General features: G+C 36.9%; 1 non-coding gene across 1 annotated transcript; it reads left to right on the top strand.

The window, feature by feature from the left end:
• The first annotated feature begins 4,572 nt into the window (after positions 1-4,572).
• On the top strand, positions 4,573-4,674 carry LOC114092075 (U6 spliceosomal RNA). Its single transcript, XR_003582614.1, has one exon. It is a non-coding gene; the product is annotated as a U6 spliceosomal RNA (small nuclear RNA).
• Positions 4,675-11,010: the final 6,336 nt, after the last annotated feature.

Below are 11,010 nucleotides of genomic sequence, written 5' to 3'. Positions count from 1 at the left end.
CAGGCCTGCAGGGACCTTGGTGATGGTCTTCCAGGTCCTGACTGTTGTCTCTACGTGGAAGTAGGCCAAGAGAGCTGCATTGGTAGATGTAGGCTGCAGTGCAGTCACTCTCCTCCCCCATGTGTGGAGCCAGGATCACTCTCTTTTTTACTATGGAAATTTTCAAATATACAAAAAATGTAAATAGGTAAATAATATAATAAACTTCCATATACTTATCCATCAAGATGAACAATTAGCACGGGCTTGTCACATTTGCTTCCTATCTTTCTTACCTTTCTGTCTCTCTCTCATGCCACCTAAATGTGAAAAGGGCCAATACAATGCTGTGTTAGGGAGAGAGGAGAGGTATTTTTTAAAAAGTTTGCAGGACAAATATGTGCATGTGAATATTAATTGCTTATTGGCACTGAGAGACTCCTCTTCATCCTAGAAGTTCCTTTGCCTCATTCACAGATTGAGTTCCCAGTCAAGTTTCTCCTGCTAGAGTGATTCTAAGCCAACTGGAGTCATCTGGGAGCTTTAAAAAATATATTGATGTCTGTCTGGGTCCTACCCCAGGAGGTTTTATTTCATTGGTCTGGGATTTGGTCTGGGACACAGGAGTCTTTAAAAGCTGATTTTAAATGTACAGCCAAGATTGAGAAGTTCTACTTTAAAATGTAAAAGCCCTAATTCTTTCTACTTTCTATTTTAAGGTATCTCTGAGTGTTTTGTACAAGATGCTCAAAAAAACAAATGCTGTGAAATTTGGCTGTTCACTTTCATAGTGAACAAACAAGTAATAAGTTCAAACAAGGATTTAGATAAACACGAAGTCTAGCCAAGGCCAGAAATAAATTCAGGAGCAAATTCAAAAATCTGTTGAGTTACTGATCATTTTACCTGGGAATCAGAAAGAAGGGAGCATAGTCAGGTATGTGAACTGAAGAGTTGATACTGAGTTCCTTTTATCCAAGGCAACAATCTCAATGTCCATTGTACATTAGAATTGCCTGAAGTGATACATTTGTTCAGGCTTCACCTCATATATTCTGATTTAATTTCTCTAAGTCAAACATTCTTAAACTTTAGCATGCATCAAAATCACTTGGAGGGCTTGTTAAAACAAATTTGCTGGGTGCCATCCTCAGAATTTCTGATTCAGTAGATCTAAGGTTGGGCCCAATAATTTGCATTTTAGCAAGTTTCCAGGTAATGCTGATGCTGCTGGTCCAGAGACCACATTTGAGAATTACTGGTTTAGGATAAGACCCAGGCCTGAGACTGTTGGAAAAAAAAAAAAAAAAGTTCCAGGTAATTTCAGTGCCCGGAAAAAAAAAAAAAAAATCACTGCTCTAGCACTGCTTACTCTCTAATTGAAGGGAAACAAAGTACAGAAAGCCTTATCCTTTTCAATCAGGACACTTCAGATGAATGAATAAATGAATTTCAGATAGAGTCCTGGTTAGAGTCCATGGAGTCAAACTCTATGTATGATACATTGTGGGGAAAGTAGGGGTAGACTCAATTCCTAAATTTCACTTGTGCTTGGTTTCCAAATTTTACTTCTGTTCAGCAATTTGTCTCTATTTCTCCATCCTTATAGAACTGGAAGAAAACTCTTTCCAGAAACACTATCTGATACCTTTAATTCTGAATAGAAGAACTATCCAGAAACCTTACAAAGTATCTGATAATACAGAAACTTAGTCATGTCCTGGGTTGAATCTTTTTGTTGTTGTTGTTAACTCTGGCATTGCCCTAACATCTGATAAAATATTTTTTTGAATGCAGGTAGCTACTATTTAAAATTAATTTGTCAGTTGAAGAGATGCAGCTAAAGATTAATCCCCGCCACCCCGCACTAAACTACCATAGATCATGTGAACCAGTGCTTCTAACACAAATGGCACACATACAATAATAATACAGTATTTGTACAGCTCACTGAGACAAAAGGAAGAGACTGCTTACAGCTGAAGACAACCAATCAGGGGTAACCAGCCATCGCAAGTCAGTGAGTATCTCAGAAATAAATTATGTTGTTTAGAACACTCTGATGCAAACAAAATACTCTTCTACTTAATGCAGATGTAGCCTTTTCTAACATATAGTATTTAAAGAAAGCATCCTCAAGAAATTATTATTAGCTTAAAAAAGAGGTGGCTTAATGTATATTTTTTTAAAAAAATAGTGTATTTACTTCTGGTAGGTGTGAATTTACTCCATAATACAGATATGCAATAAATATCATCACAATCTTATGGTAATACTGGAAATTATATATATGTGGTGGGGAGGCCTATATAATCCACAACATTTCAGGAAGAACTTGGGTCTTCAAGCCATTGTTGGTATGGAATTCAGATGCTTCATAACCACTCCTTTGAAAGCAGGTGCTCTACTATGTCTATGCCATGATTGGGTTTGGGCAACTTTCTCAAGGCTTCCAAGCCAAGCACCTAGTTTCCACCTGTCCTAAGACCCCATGCAGGTATTTCATTATCCACATACTCTGTGTAAGTGGGACACAGGTCTTGGCTAAAATCGAGCCCCCTCCACCCACCTACCTTCCTTGAGGTCAGCTCAGTTTAGTTCTCTATTAGGTCTTTGTGTATTTTCTATAGGCTAATACAAAGAAGTTAAAAATATTCTGGTAGTGAGAAAAGCCCCAAAGTCATTTTTCTAATGGAAGTGGGAATACTTTTCCACATTCTTTTCAGTCTCCTAAAGCAAGTGGCCAAGAATTAGACAGATACGGGCTGGCGATGTGGCTCAAGTGGTAATGCACTTGCCTGGCATGCACGGGGCGCTGGGTTCGATCCTCAGCACCACATAAAAATAAAATAAAGATGTTGTGTCCACCGAAAACTAAAAAATAAATGTTAAAAAAAGAAAATTAGACAGATACTCTGTTTTGATAAATATAAAAAATAAATTAATATCTATAAACTAGCCTGTCCCCAAAGAATAGGGCCTCTACTTTAAGAGCACATACTTATGGCTAAAGCTTAAGAAATTATATGGTGCACAGTAATTTATTGTGTATTTCAAAATAGCTAGAAGAAAATATTTTGGTTTTTTTAATAACTTTATTTTATTTATTTCTATGTGGTGCTGAGGATCAAACCCAGGGCCTTACAGGTGCAAGGCAATCACTCTACCGCTGAGCCACAACCCCAGCCCCTAGAAGAAAATATTTTGAACATTCCCAACACAAATGATAAATATTTGAGGTGATGGATATGTTAATTGCATTTCTTTTATCATTATACATTATAGACATATTGAAATAGTACATCATACCTCATCAGTACATAAAATTATGTGTCAATTAAAAACTAAAATAAAGATTACAAAATTGTTAATATGATTTATTACAATAGAAGTGTTCAAAAAAAAAAAAAAGCTAGTGTCAGACCTAAATTTTCCACACATACAAAATTTGGATTATTATCAAGTAAGCTAAAAGAGAAAAGTCATACAAGAGTTCTTATAGACAGGGAAAAGTCCATACTCCCTGCTTACAGCTGGCACTCTAACAAGCCCCTTGCAAAGAAGACTCACTTGGAGGCTGATTCAACCATATTTTGACAGAGCATCAGTTAACCTTCTAATCAGGTTATGTAAAACAATTTTATGTTAAGAAAGGTGACATGGAAAAAAGCAAGTTCTAAACCTCGGGTGCTACTTTAAAGGCTATTAGGCAGCTGGACTGCCAGATTCACAGGCTCCATTTATGTACAGTGCAAGTACCTGTACAGTATATTTTCAATACCACTATTTCACTATGAAAATGGTACATGCTCAGATGGTGATATCTAATGCTCTACACCAGCCTTCTTTGGAGGGTGGCCTGTTGTCTTTCGTCTTCTAGCTCTTCACCCCTACCTTGGGTGGGGACTCCTGATAAAGGCATTAAAAATCTTAAATTATTGTCTGTGGGGTAAGAAATTTACACACATACACATTAAATTAGGATATTTTTAAGCAAATTCCAGACAAAATATCAGACACCTTTATCTCATAATATTTAAACATAGTTTTATTTCCCATGGAATTTGTTTTTTCCTCCTAGGCTTAGGAGTGAAATTAATTTAAAAATAGTTGTCATTACTCAAAAATGGATAAAATGTAATATACCTTGCTCTTACAAGGGGCAGAAATCCTACTCAAAATGATGTAAGCAAGAGCAGAATTTATTGGTTCATGGTCTGGGGAGGACTTGGCCATATGCACTCTGGACTGACTCAAAGAACACTAAAATCTCATCCCCTCTTTGTGTGTCTATCTTCCTCACAGGTCTGTTCCTCTCTCTGTTTTGATCTAATTCTCTCTGTCTCTGATAGACCTTTTCTTGAGGCCTGCAAGTCCCTCTTGCTTCCCGTCCTTTTAGCTCCATGACCCTGGAACCTAGGAGTGCCTTAAGAAACTGCTAGAGACGGAATTGGATTATGCCAATTTGTGTCACCTGCTCTAATAATAACTCCAAGGGCAACACTTCTATCCAGGAGGCTGGTGTATTCTAATTCTGGGTCACTTGCCTTGTGTTATGTTTATGAGGGAGGACCATTATCAGTAGAAGGGAACACCCCTTTCAGCAGCATGCACACTAAAATTGGAACAATACAGAGATTAGTGTGTTCCCTGTGCATAGATGGCACATAAATTTATAAAGCATTTCATGCTTTTTAGCTTAAGTGTTTTGCCATTAAAAAAAAAAAAAGTATGTGGAGAGGAGTGACTCACACCTCTAATCCCAGCTATCCAGGAAGTGAGACAGAAGGTTCACAAGTTCAGGGCCAGACTGAGCAATTTAGCAAGATCCTATCTCAAAATAAAATAAACGGGGTCAGGAATGTTGCTCAGTTTTAGAGAATTTGCCTAGCATATGTGAGGCCCTAGTTTCAAACCCCAGCAACACACACACACACACACACACACATACACACACTTGTAACTATGTGAGATTATGGACATGTTAATTAGCTTGATTATTTCACAATGCATATGTATATCAAAACATCAAATTGTACACCTTAAATAAATACAATTTTTATTTGTCCATTATACCACAATAAAATTGAAAAAAAAATAGAAGAAAAAGGGATGGGTACCAAACTCCATACAAGTGTACTTGCCATAGCCTCCTCAGCCCATCCAGTTCCCCTTTCTTTGCTTTTCTATATTTGGGATCTCTGGTTTATATGTGTTAAATTGGATGAGCAAGAAATATTAAAACTGTTCTATGTCTTAAGATTTTATAGTTTATAAACTTCATTCTTCTTCCTACTTTGCAGTAGATAGACTCATGTAGAATAACTGTCAGTAGAACTTCCTGAATTTTTCCCTCAAATCTGAATGTTTTTATAAATAGATGTGAGCTAACACTGACCTGGAAAAAAAGCATGTTAATACATCATAACAGTGAATATCACAACCAAAATAAATTTCGTTAATTAGTGCAATTAGTTGAATTTGGCATTAGGAAAAACAGTTCAATATTTAATCATCATCTACAGGTAAGAAGCTCAGAGATTTTCCAGGTGAATGATGCTCCCAATAAATATATCTCTGTCTCTTGTGGACAATAAGATGATTCAACAATCGCCATATGCAGTATTTAGCTCTCAAGAAGACCTACGGCTTAGTTGGAACACATCCTATTTGCTGTGCCTACTGAAGAGTAGCATGAACAGATTGTTGGTAATAGCTCACTCCACGTAGTATCTGTCAGACATAAAGTGCCAGGTCAAGTACTGACCACCTGCAATGTGGATACTGTTATTTTTCCACTTCTCCCAGTTAATAAGAAGATTCAAAGAGTCAAATTGCAAAAACACTATCAAATAACAATAAATTGTAGTATAGTATCTGACAATAATATTATGGTGTCTAATTTATGATGGCATTGATTTAAAAATAGACAAAGGGTATCAGCTGTAATTTAAAAAAAATTTTAGTTGTAGATAGACACAATGCCTTTATTTTATTTATTTTTATGTGGCACTGAGGATCAAACCCAGTGCCTCCTATATGCTAGGCAAGTGCACTACCACTGAGCCACAACCCCAGCTCTATCAGTTGTAATTTTAAGTGTTTATAATAAATACGCTTCAGTGCAATTATTGGCAATTTTCTGGCATGAAATTCTATTATTGATTATATTCTGAAGAGGAACAGAAATGTTACTATTCTTATAAAAAAGATAATGGCAACACATAGGTGGATAAGATCAAAATAAAGGTGGAATAGTGGATGATAAAGCCAAAGTTCTACTAGTAGCCTAGTTGGTTACTGAGAATTGTACTTAAGACACTAGAAAGACATACTGTTGGGTATGCATGAATGAGTCAATGCCTTGCTACTCAAAATATGATATGTGGACTTGCAGCATCAGCATCACCTGGGAGCTTGTTAAAAATGCAAATTATTTGGCCCCACCCCAGACCTGCTGAATCAGAAATTTTGGGAGTTGGGCCAGAAATCTGTGTTTACAAGTCCTTCAAGTACTTCCATTACATACTGAAGTTTGAGAAACTTCATTCTAATTAGTTATGAGCAATATCCTAATGCCTTATGAAACTACCCAAGCAATAGGAATGGAAGATATAAATTATGTGATACATAGGATTCTTTTGTGGCAATAAACCAACTTAGTAGACTTCTATCATTTTATAGACTTTAGTGATGTTAAATCTACATGTTAGCTGGTCTGAACAGTCTCGTTTTCCTCATCAATTTTTCAAGTCATCAACAGGAACCTCTAAGGTCATTTGTACTTCTGTCATTCTATACTCATATTTACATCATGTCATATAGTACACACAACGCTGAACTAAGGTGTTTCCGTTCAATATCATATTCTTTAATCTTTTTTTAATTTTTTTTTTACTTTTTTCCACAAAACTGGAAGGTTGAGTTTACTAATGTCACTTGGTAATCAGGCAAACTCCTTTCAACATGCACGGTAGCCAGAGCTGCATAATTCAATCTTTATTATTCACATATAATTAAAAATTAAGTTGTAGGAAAGTAGTTTATGAGCCAGTGATCAGTTGGCATCAATAAATATCTATTGTGTGTATATTATAATCAATACTCTGATTTAGGAGCAGCAGAATATACATACATAAAGTGACTTAAGAGATGAGCATCATTTACCATTTGGTTAAGGAGAAAATAGAAACTTGAAAAAAATAAATGATAATATCAGATAATAACCTAGTTCTTATAATATGACAAGGCATTATATGATTAATCATAAAATAAGTGGAAAGTTCAGCAAAAAGGGAGACATTACTTATGGGAAGGCTTCACTGCATTGAACCTGATTAGGAAGTACCTGCTCAAGGAAGGGACTGTGCAGGTGCTAGAGGGAAGGTAGAACTTGAGCTAGGCTTCTGAGAAAGGCATTTCAAGTGCCAGGATCCAAACCCGCCAAGGTTCCCTGTGAAAAGTTTACACAGCAGGGCTGGTTGCTCTCTCCTTGCATACCTCCAGGGAAAGTTGAACCCATAATTGGCCATTGACCAAACATTGGCCACTGGTAAGTGGCCCTTGGAAAGTTTGCTTTGTTTTGTTTTTGTGGTACTGGGGATTTAACCCAGGGGAGTTTTCCCGCTGAACTATATCCCCATCCCTTTTTATTTATTTATTTGTTATTTTGAGACAAGATCTCACCAAATTGCTGAAGGCCTAAGTTGCTGAGGCTGTTCTCAAATTTGTGATCTTCCCGCCTCAGCCTGTCACTGAGATTATAGGCATGCACCACCACTCCTGGCTGGCAGGTTCTTTTTGTTAATGTTGATGATTTGGTGTTTGGCTTTTTTTTTTTTTTTAGTTGTTGATGGACCTTTATTTTATTCATTTATTTATATGTGGTGCTGAGAATTGAACCCAGTGCCTCACACATGCGAGGCAAGAGCTCTACCACTGAGCCACAACCCTAGCCCAATGATTTGGTTTTATACACCTGGAGCAATGGACCATGTCTTACTAGTTTGTTGGATCTGCTTTGCACAAACATCAAAATTGATGATGTATATCTGGTCCATTGTTAGGATTTTGAGTTTCTTTTGCCTTGAACGGTTATATGTATGTGATGAGGCATCTTTCAAAGCATTGATCCTGAGACTTAAACTGGTAGAGACATTTTGCACATGTCTTCTGCTTAAGAGAAAGCATGTCTTCTATGACTCTGGATGATAAGGACTTAAAAGACTGTAGCTGATCTCCTTGGATTCCTTTCAGTGTTTATCTTTTTCTTGTTGCTTTTTTGGTCTCTATCTTTTGTCATGATAAATCTTAGCCATGAGTATCTGACAAGTATATATGAATTTTTGACATAGAACCAATAAATATTTAAATCTGGTGGGAAAAGTAAATTTTTAAAAAGTTTTTTGAAATTGTAGATGGACAGAATACCTTTATTTTATTTGTTTATTTTTATGTGGTGGTAAGGATTAAATCTGATGCCTCACACATGCTAGGCTAGCGCTTTACCACTGAGCTATAGCCCTAGCCCCAGGAAAAGTAAAATTTTGATTGCTCAGTGTAGGTAAAGGGGTATGTGGGTAACATTATGTTATGCTTTAAAAACTCCTGTAAGTTTGAAATTTTTCAAATATTAATTTATAGAAAAATGAAAGGTCTTTGGTAAATAGTACTCAAGAAATGTTGGCAATTAAAGTCACTTACATGTATGCATATATATGTGTGTATAGAATCATATAATCTTATGTTGCCTTGCAGAACAAAAGTTTTATACTTTATTGTTTAGTCAAATCTGTCCATTTTTTCTTGTGTTTGTTTGCATGTGTATTTCCAATATATTTTGTCTACAGACTCCTGCCCTGGACAGATGGGGGCCCTGAGTCCCTGGGTTGGAAGTGGGCATGAGGCTGCAGTGAATGGTGCCAAGAGAATAATTGCCAGGTCAATTTCCTATGGAGTTTCTGGGTCAGTAGTGCCAAGACCAATAGTCTGAGGTCAGGATGCCAAAATCAGATAAGACAATGAGAAGAGGAAGCTTTAATTCAAAGCTGATGGATCCAACACAGAAGGTAATACAAAGAGAGTTCAACAGGGAGCAAGGCAGACAAGCCAGGAATGATCCTGAGAAAAAAAAGGCATACAGCAGCAATTTCCTTTTTTAGGAAATTTCAGTGGTTCCTGCCACCACTGAACTAGGGGATGTGTCCTGAAGTGAGTGAGGCAGCTGGGGAACGGATATTTGTTAACCCAATAGTTCTCTATTATCCTGAGGGTGAATATTCACCTATATTTTCTTCCTTGAAAATTCACATTTATTTAATCCCTCCTGTTACAAAAGTTTATGTATATAAACATTTATTAGAAAAGTAAATATATATGCATGAGATTGGTTACATTGTGCTAGCTTCCTCAGGCTTTATTAATAGGATTTATATAGTGGTCAAGAACATGAATTCTGGAGTCAGATTGCTTGGGTCCAAACTTTGGCTCTAGCAACTAATAAATAATTAGCCACATTACTTAATTTATTTATCTATGTAGATAAAAATATTACCTACTTCCAGCTACTGGAATATCAGTAGCAATGAACATACCTGTCGCGTGCCACCCGTGGGCTACGTGTGGACTTAACACTGGCATCGCAGCTAGTGAATAGGAGAATCTGGTGTCTGGGAACTTCCTCTGTCCAAGACCTCCCAGACATATTGTGAGCCCTATTCAAGCTCTGCCCCAGGTCCCACACAGCACTGGAGATGGTGTGACCTGCTGTAGCCACAGAGCCTCTCAGAGATGGGTGTAACCTGCCAAGATGTCAATCAACCTGTTGACTGCAAGACATCACAAGGAAGACTCCATCCCTGAAACCCTATTCCTGCCTTTGATGTACCCCCTTAAATAAACCACGGGAGCCATTTTTAATTGTACAGCTCTAGCTCCGTGTGGACTGGATCTATCAGGTGCTCTATTTTAAAACTAAAACACTGATTCTCTGTCTTTTGTTCTTCACTAATTATTTCTGACTTATTTTCTCTGGTGGCTTATAATCTCCTGGGCAGGAAGGACCCCCTGGTGAGGCTCTTGCAGCCTCTCCATACATTCCTGATATCCAGATCTTGTTTTCTTTTTTTCTCCACATTTTAAAAATTGGTGCATTATGGTCATACATCATGGTGGGATTTGTTGTTACATATCTGTACATACACAAAATATCAGATCTTGTTTTCTTTCTTTATGTTAATTTTTTTTAAATATTTTTTTAGTTGTAGATGAACACAGGGCCTCACGTGGGTGAGGCAGGTGAGCTACAACCCTAGCCCTCAGATCTTGTTTTCTAAATATAGTTTTCCAAATATGAGAAGCTATTAGTCCTTAAAGAAATAACTGATTCCAGGGATAAAATAGGAAAAGAACAAGATAAGCCTGGAACATCCTGTAATGCCAAAATAAACACTCAAAATATAATGGGGTCTGGTGTGGTGGTGAATGCCTATAATCCCAGTTACTTGGGAGGCCAAGGCAGGAGATCCCAAGTTTGAGATCAGCCTGCGTAACTTAGCAAGATCCTGTCTCAAAATTCAAAATATATATATATATAAATTAAACTAAGAAAGGCTGGTGATGTACCTCTGTATTACAGAATATGAATAGCCTATGTGAGGCCCCAGTTGAATCTCTAGTATAATTTAAGCGACAAAATAAATAATGATAATACTATATAATAAACCATGGAATGAAACAAGTATCCATAAATCCACAGTGATAAATTCAATAAAATAAATAAATAATTGGGGGAGTAGGGGAAGTTCTTCCTTGTGATAGAATTCCAAGTAATAGGGGTTTGGGCTGTAGCTCAGTGGTAGAGCGCTTACCTTGCACATGTGAGGCACTGGGTTTGAGCCTCAGCACCACATAAAAATAAATAAATAAAGATTTTTTTAAATTAAAAAAAAAGAATTCCAAGAAATAAATGTGGAAGAAGTGGTGGAGATTTAAAAAAAAAAAATGGGCTGGGGATATAGCTCAGTTGGTAGA

This window comes from Marmota flaviventris, chromosome 14 (genome assembly GCF_047511675.1).
Source record: "Marmota flaviventris isolate mMarFla1 chromosome 14, mMarFla1.hap1, whole genome shotgun sequence".
NCBI classification, from domain to species: Eukaryota; Metazoa; Chordata; class Mammalia; order Rodentia; family Sciuridae; genus Marmota; species Marmota flaviventris.
This window is presented reverse-complemented; position numbering and strand designations above follow the sequence as displayed.